Raw genomic sequence first — 6,795 nt, forward strand, 5'->3', positions numbered from 1 at the left:
GCTACTGTTGCCTGAAAAAAATGTGATTTTTATTCTGCTTGTATTTAAAATTTATGAAGGAAATAATCGCATTCGTTATACTGTAAACGACTAGGTCTGTGGCGACCTACTTAAAAAAAAAAAAAATATTGGGCTCCTTTTTTGATATTCCTGAGGTTAGTCTCTAAGATTGTAGCTTTTTCTTTTTTTTTTTTTTCTTTTTTGTTTCGTAAAGCCATCGTTAACCTTGTCCTCTAATGAAAGTTTTACCGTCACTTAACAGGAAAGCGAGGTGTGTTAGGGAAGAGGTGCTGTGACTGGCGACGTGTGTCTCTAGCAGAAGGGCTCTAGCCAAGTGGGACAGGGTGGGGGGAGATGGTCAAAGGCCTCTGGTGTGGGAGGGGAGCCCCTTTGCCGTGGGTGCTGTGGGGCAGGCTGCAGTGGGGCAGGCTGCTGTGGCGCCCGGTGCCTGGTTGGGGGCTCGGTGCCGTTGTCTCGGGGAGTTTTTTTTCCCCTTTTCCCTGGAGCAGGGATGGTTCCGTGGGAGGTCAGGCTTGCACGTGTCAGGAGGACTGCGTGGGATGCAGGTGGAGACCCTGGCCGGCGTAGTGGTTGTTGTCGGGTTGTTTTGGGGTTGTTTTGATTTTTTTTTTTTTTTTTTTCCCCAACACGGCTGGGTTTTGGGTTTGGTTTTCTCTCTCCCTCCCTCCCAGCGACTCCTTTTCGTTTCCTTGCACCCCTACATCACCCGCTCCCTGGGTGAAGGGGCTGGGGTCACCCCGCTGCACCCCATCGCCTCGGGGCAACGGGGTGTCCAGCAAACGGGCCAAGTCTGGGGGCCACCCCCTCAGCCACTCGTGAAGGGCTTTGGAGAGGAGTCTGAGCAGGGAAAGTGGGGTGTCCTTACTTGGAAGGACACGGAGCTCTTGGGGTCAGTTCCCAGCAGCATCCGCACCAGGAGCATCTGCTGGTGTGTGGGGCTCACCCCCCATCCCCTCCCTCCTCCCCAGCCAGCCAGGCTCTGGCTTGGTAATAATTTGGAGTGTATTGGATGCAAAATTGGTTTTAAAAAAAGAAAAAAAAAACAAAACCTGTTTTTGTGCCCTTCTATGAAGAGGCTCTGGAGGGGAGGAAGCGTTTCACCCCTTGCTCATCCTCCAGACAGGCCCTCCTGGGGAAAAGCCCAATGTGAGGTGTTTGTTGGGTTGGTTTTTTGGTTGAACACTGATATCCCCAGGCTTTGTGTTGGCTTTGGTGGCCCTGGCTGGCCTCAGCTCGGTGGTGCTGGCATAGGATGGGGACCCACAGGTGCCCCTGGAGCCTGGTTGGGCAGTGGGTGCCAGCTCACCCCCTGGTCGCTGCTTCCTGCCCGTGGAGGGCAGAAATCCCCCCAGAAATCCCCAAAAGGGACCGTCACCCTCCTTGCAGCCCCAGTTCCCTGGGATGCTGCCACCGGGCAGGGGGATGCCAGGGCCAGGGTGCCCCCCGAGGGATGGGGGCAGTGAGGTGAAAGCCAAGTATGGCTTTTCTTTTCTTTTTTTTTTTTTGGCTTTTTTAATTCTTATTTTTACTGTGAGTAAACGGCCTGCTTTAATGATCTTCACAGCTTGTTCTTTAACAAGTGTGGGACTATGGACAAGCACGAGGTGCCCCGAGAGTCACTTTTGGAGGCCACGGCGGCCGCGCGCTGCTTCTCTCTCCTGCTTGGGTTCCTGAGTCCGGACGGTGCTTTGCTCAGGGTTTTCTTCCTTCTTTGTATTTCCATTGGGAAAGGGGGAGAGGGAGGGGGAAGAGGATAACCCAACTTTTTTTGGCCCTTGGTTTTGTTTTCTTCGATACTTGAAGCGGTTTGGGTGTTTTTTTTTTGGCGTGGGAATAACAGAGCCGTCCGGCGCTTCTCCTCTCCCACTGCTCCTTGCCCTGAGAAAAAAAAAAAACAAAAAACAAAAAAAAAAGAAAAATAATCAATGATGGGGTGGTTTTGCCCTCACGTCTTGCACGGTTCTGCGGATTCTTGGCGTGGCTTGGCTTGGGTGATGGTGACGGCCCGGCCCGGGTGCCGTGCGGGCGGTGGTGCGATGAGCAGGGCACGAGATGCTCCAGGGAGGGGGCCAGGGGCTCTATTTGCACTTTACCCACGTCAGCAGAGAAAATTCATGCTCTTGGCAAAGCCCGGAGCTGGCACGGCTCATCCCCGGCCCGCGGGAGGAGGACAAACCTGAGCAGGGGGGACCAGAGAGCTGAGCTTGGGGTGGGCTTCTTCCCCGGCTGGCCCCGAGGAGATGGAAGGGGCAGTTCTTTGGCCCTGGGGGTGTCCCCATCCCCACAGGAGTGGCTGCTCCGGGGCAGAGTTGCTGGGATTTGGGGGGGTCAGGTTTGGCTAAGGACCAACCCCCCCCCCCCCATCACCTCCCCAAAAATTTGAGGCAAGCTGGGAGCGGGTCCGGGCGCCAGAGATCAAAAGTCGTCCCTTCTGTGTGTGTCTGTGTGCATATATATATCTATATATGTATATTTTAAAGATATTGCAAAGGATTCCTCCTCCTTTTTGGCACTTGCTGGGGTTTGGTGAGCCAGGCCATTAATTAAGGTATTAATTCCGGACCAAACCCGCGCCCAGAGAGACGGCCCCGGCCGGCGGGGCCACCCGGGGGGGCAGCAGCAGAAGTACTTGAATGGCTTAGGACAGAGAGTCTGAAGAGAGTCAAGTTGCACAGTGAAAATATATATTTTTATACCTAGCACAACTTCCTGTATATTTTTGGGGTTTTTCCTTTCTTTTTTTCTTTCTTTCCTTTTTTTTTTTTTCCTTTTTTTTTTAATTTGGGTTTGTTTGTTTTATTAATTATTATTATTATTAGGAAGGCAAACTTCTAAAATGTGAAGGGTGTTGGGTTTTTTTCCTTATCTGGTAGATGAGGGCAAGCATTTTGCACTAATGTTTCCTGTGTGTGGAGGATTAATGATATGTTTGAAAAATGTTATATGGTAATGATTGTATTCTTCCGAGAAAAAAAAAAAAAAGAAAAAAAACAACAAAAAAAAGTAACCCCTTTAAAATATTGAATGTAAGGTGAGAACAGAGCAGTCCATCGATTGTATGCGGCTTTCCTGAGTGCCTTAGAATTTTTTGATCATTTTTTTTCCAAGGAAAACAGATTAAGAAGATCAGATCATAACCGACTCCTTCCTCCTCTTTGTTTACGACACTATTTTAAATTATAGAATTTGGGGCTGCTTTATAATGTGAATAGGAAACTGCATTCATCTAGGTCTGATAGTGTAAAATCAAAGCATCAGTATTTATGGTATGTCTGCACCTTTATTCTTATGCTTGACTATTAGCAATATTACATGTATATTATATATCTTAAAGTTATACCAAGCACCTTTAAAGAAAACGGAGTGTAAGCATACAAGTTACCTGCAGCTGCCATATAGTATAGAAGCCGGCCCCTCTCCTCCTCGTTAGCGCCAATTAACACCACCATCCCCAGAGCTGCTGCTTTGCAGAAGGGGCTGCATGACCTTCTCCCGCACCGTGGGCCCGCGGCTCCGCGTCCTGGGGGGGTCCAGCTTTGGCCAGGGCTCGTGGTGACCCCCCCCGGCCGGTGTCCCCCCAGGGCTGGTGACCATCCCATGGTGGTTTGGCCATGGTGACGTTGGGGGGGGGGGCTGGGGGGGGGGGGGGTGGGGCCGGGGCAGGGGAGGTGGGGGAGAGCCAGAGAGGGACTGGACTGGGCTGGGAAGTGCCCAGCAGAGGAAAGCCCCAATGGCAGCAGAGCTGTGTGACCATGCCGGGTGAGGACCTGCTCCGGTGGGCATGTGGGGCAGAGCCAGGTCTCCTGGAGAAGGAGGGAGGGGGGGGATGGCGCCGGCGTTGCCACCTCACCGGCAGAAGATGGGGAGCGGGTCCTTTTTGCCACCTCGATGGTTTAATTCTTCTAACTGTGGTTTCATCCTAGAAATTCCCCCCCTCCCTGGGGGGGTGGCGGGGAGCCCGGCCGGGGGGGGTGACACATCCCGGGGGTCCCCTCCTCCAGCCGGGCGAGGGCTTCAACCCAAACTGGAATTGCTTACCCCGGCGTTGGAGGGAGCAGAGCATCCTTGTCGCGGGGTTATTTTTGGGGGGGGGGCTTTGCCTTCCCTCATCCCTTCACCCCACACATGCACCCCCCTTTGATTTTTATGTCAAGGTAAAAGCCAAAACTTGCAATACTATTTTTAGCAGACAAGAAAAAAAAAAAAAAAAAATTAAAATTCTAGTAACATAGATCATCAACTGAGTATAAATGTATAAATATTTTTGACTTGAACATTTGGATGGCACTTGATTCAAATAGAACATTAATCCTTTGGACAGAATGTTTGGGAAAAAAAAAAAAAAGGACTTAAAGTACAAGGTTGTTTTTAAAGCGTCTTCATAGGGTATTAAGTAGTACTGTAATTCATGACTGTTAAAAATACTTTCTGTGCTGTAAGGAAATCTCACAGTACCACTGAATTATGTTCCTCAACTGTCTCAGCCACGAACGATGCTAGCTTCTTTTTTTTTTTTTTTTCTTTTTTCTTTATTTTTTTTTATCGTGCATTATTCACTAGTATTTATGTGCTCTTACTCTGTATAGTTAAGACTGTTATTTTGTAGCCATGGCTGACACGATATATCAGTAACTAAAAAAAAATAAAAAGAGAGCAAAGATTAAGACCCCCGAGTTGGAACTGTGCTCATAGCTGTTTTCATATGATGAAAAATCCATTTAAAAAAAACAAAACAAAAACAAACAAACCAACCCAATGTGATCATTAATTGTAAAACGCTTTGTAAAATTCACATTTACAAAATAATAAAGTAAATTACAATTAAAAGCTTTTTCTTTTGCTCGGTTTTCTTTCTTTCTGGCTGGTGGACGTTGTTCGTTGGCAGTGGTTGTTCATGGGTGCTGGAGGGGCTGCGTGTCCCCGTGCTGCCCCGAGGGGCCAGGCTCCACTTCGGGGTGTGAGGTGAACCCCAACCTTGGCCAACTGAGTGGTTTTGCCCAAATTTGGGGCTTTTTGGAGATCCCTGCTCTGCGCTCTCCCCCTACCTCACCCGAGCTGGCTTGGGCACCTTTTGTTTTTTTTTTCCTGGACACACCACAGTCTCTCTCGTGTGATGTGTCCAGGACAATCCCGTTATCACTTTATTTATGAATATTTTTTAAAATTGACTCCCCAGCCCCCTGATCTAGTGCTTCCCCCGGGAGCAGGGCTGAGGGCTGAAGATGCAGCGTTGGCTGAACCCCACTCCTACGAGCTCTTTCTGCCTCTTCATCAAGGGAAAACCTCAACCGGCCTCCAAAAATACAAGCAGGTAAATTATTTTTGGGATCCCCCAGCGCCTCGGCCGGGCAGCCCCTGCTTCCAGGGTGGGAGTCAGCCCCCAGCCCGTGGGCACCTGTGATGAGTTTGCCAGGCATCAGACAGCGGGTGGCTCGAGTCTGGCCCTGGCACAAGGTGAGGATGCTCTGTGAGATGTGGTGGCAGCATCCCGCTGCCGGGGGATGTGGTACTCGTGTGGACCTGGAAGATGCTCCTGGAGGGGAGAACTGGGGGGGTCCAAGCCCTTCCCTGGATTCTTGTCTCAGACTCTCCCCAGGGATGGGGCTGGTTTGGGGGTTGATGGTGTCTTTGGGATGGGAAGGGGCAAAAAGGGTGGCAAACCCCCCAGCAAAGCCCAGGGGGCTGAGATGCCCTTGCGGGGCAGATGGTGTGGGAGCCCCCCCCGTTGGAAGGGAGGGCTGGGGGTGTCGGGGTGCGCAGGAGCAGGGCGGGCTGTGAGGTTGGTAATTCTGCTCGCTGTAATTTTTGTCTGTCTTTTTTTTTTTTTTTTTTTCCCAACCCAATTGGCCATAAAATTGCTGAGAAGCTGCATTTCCTCTGCTTAGCAAAAAAAAAAAAAAAAAAAATAAAATAAAAAAGAAGACGCTACCAAGAAAATAAAATAAAAGCAGAATGCCTGTTTACCAGATGGATAAGGGGCAGAATTGCTTGAGGGAGATTATGACTCCCTGTTTTCAAGAGAGCCACATCCTGACCTAGCTCGTTCAGCTGGTCTAGCGTTTGCCGTTTCATACCCATGTCCTCTTTCAAAATCTGAAGTTAAAAGAAAATATTGCAAGGCAACATTCAATATTCTGCCACTCCTTAACTTTTAATTCTGGGGAGGGGAGAAGGGGGGGAATTGTACTGTCTGAGCCATATGTATCATAGGTTTCAAAATAGTTCTCTTGTGTAACAAAACACTGATAAACTGTCAAAAAGAGCACATCTTTGAAGCAGCTCCTAGAGCAGTCAGCAGTATCTCTTGAGTAACAGCTACAAATTACTAGTTCAGGTACAAGCTGCACCAAAAAAAAAAAAAAAAAAAAAAAAAAACCACCAAAGTGCCCAAAACCACTTGCATTTGGGGTTTCATTTAATCTCATCTTACTGAAAGGAAAAACACAGAAACTTGGATGCTCATGTACGGCACATACCGCTGTGTTATATAAACCATTTCAAACTGATTTATTCTAAATGAGTTGTTATAATCAGAATTTTCCTTATGAGCAGCTTTCTTGCAAACGTCAGTATTTCAGGAAAAAAAAAAAAAAAAAAAACCCCACCATCATACGACCGCTCCAATATTTCAAACTGATTACTTATAAACACCATTTCTAAAATTAGGTCTTTGGTGTGCGGTATTGTCAGAGTGGGTGTATTATGATCTGCAGAGAGTATAAAAAGATAAATGAGTTATTTAACCAAGTAAACGACGTTGCCGTAGAAATGTGC

Source organism: Calidris pugnax, unplaced genomic scaffold (assembly GCF_001431845.1).
Source record: "Calidris pugnax isolate Ruff unplaced genomic scaffold, ASM143184v1 scaffold102, whole genome shotgun sequence".
Lineage (NCBI taxonomy): Eukaryota > Metazoa > Chordata > Aves > Charadriiformes > Scolopacidae > Calidris > Calidris pugnax.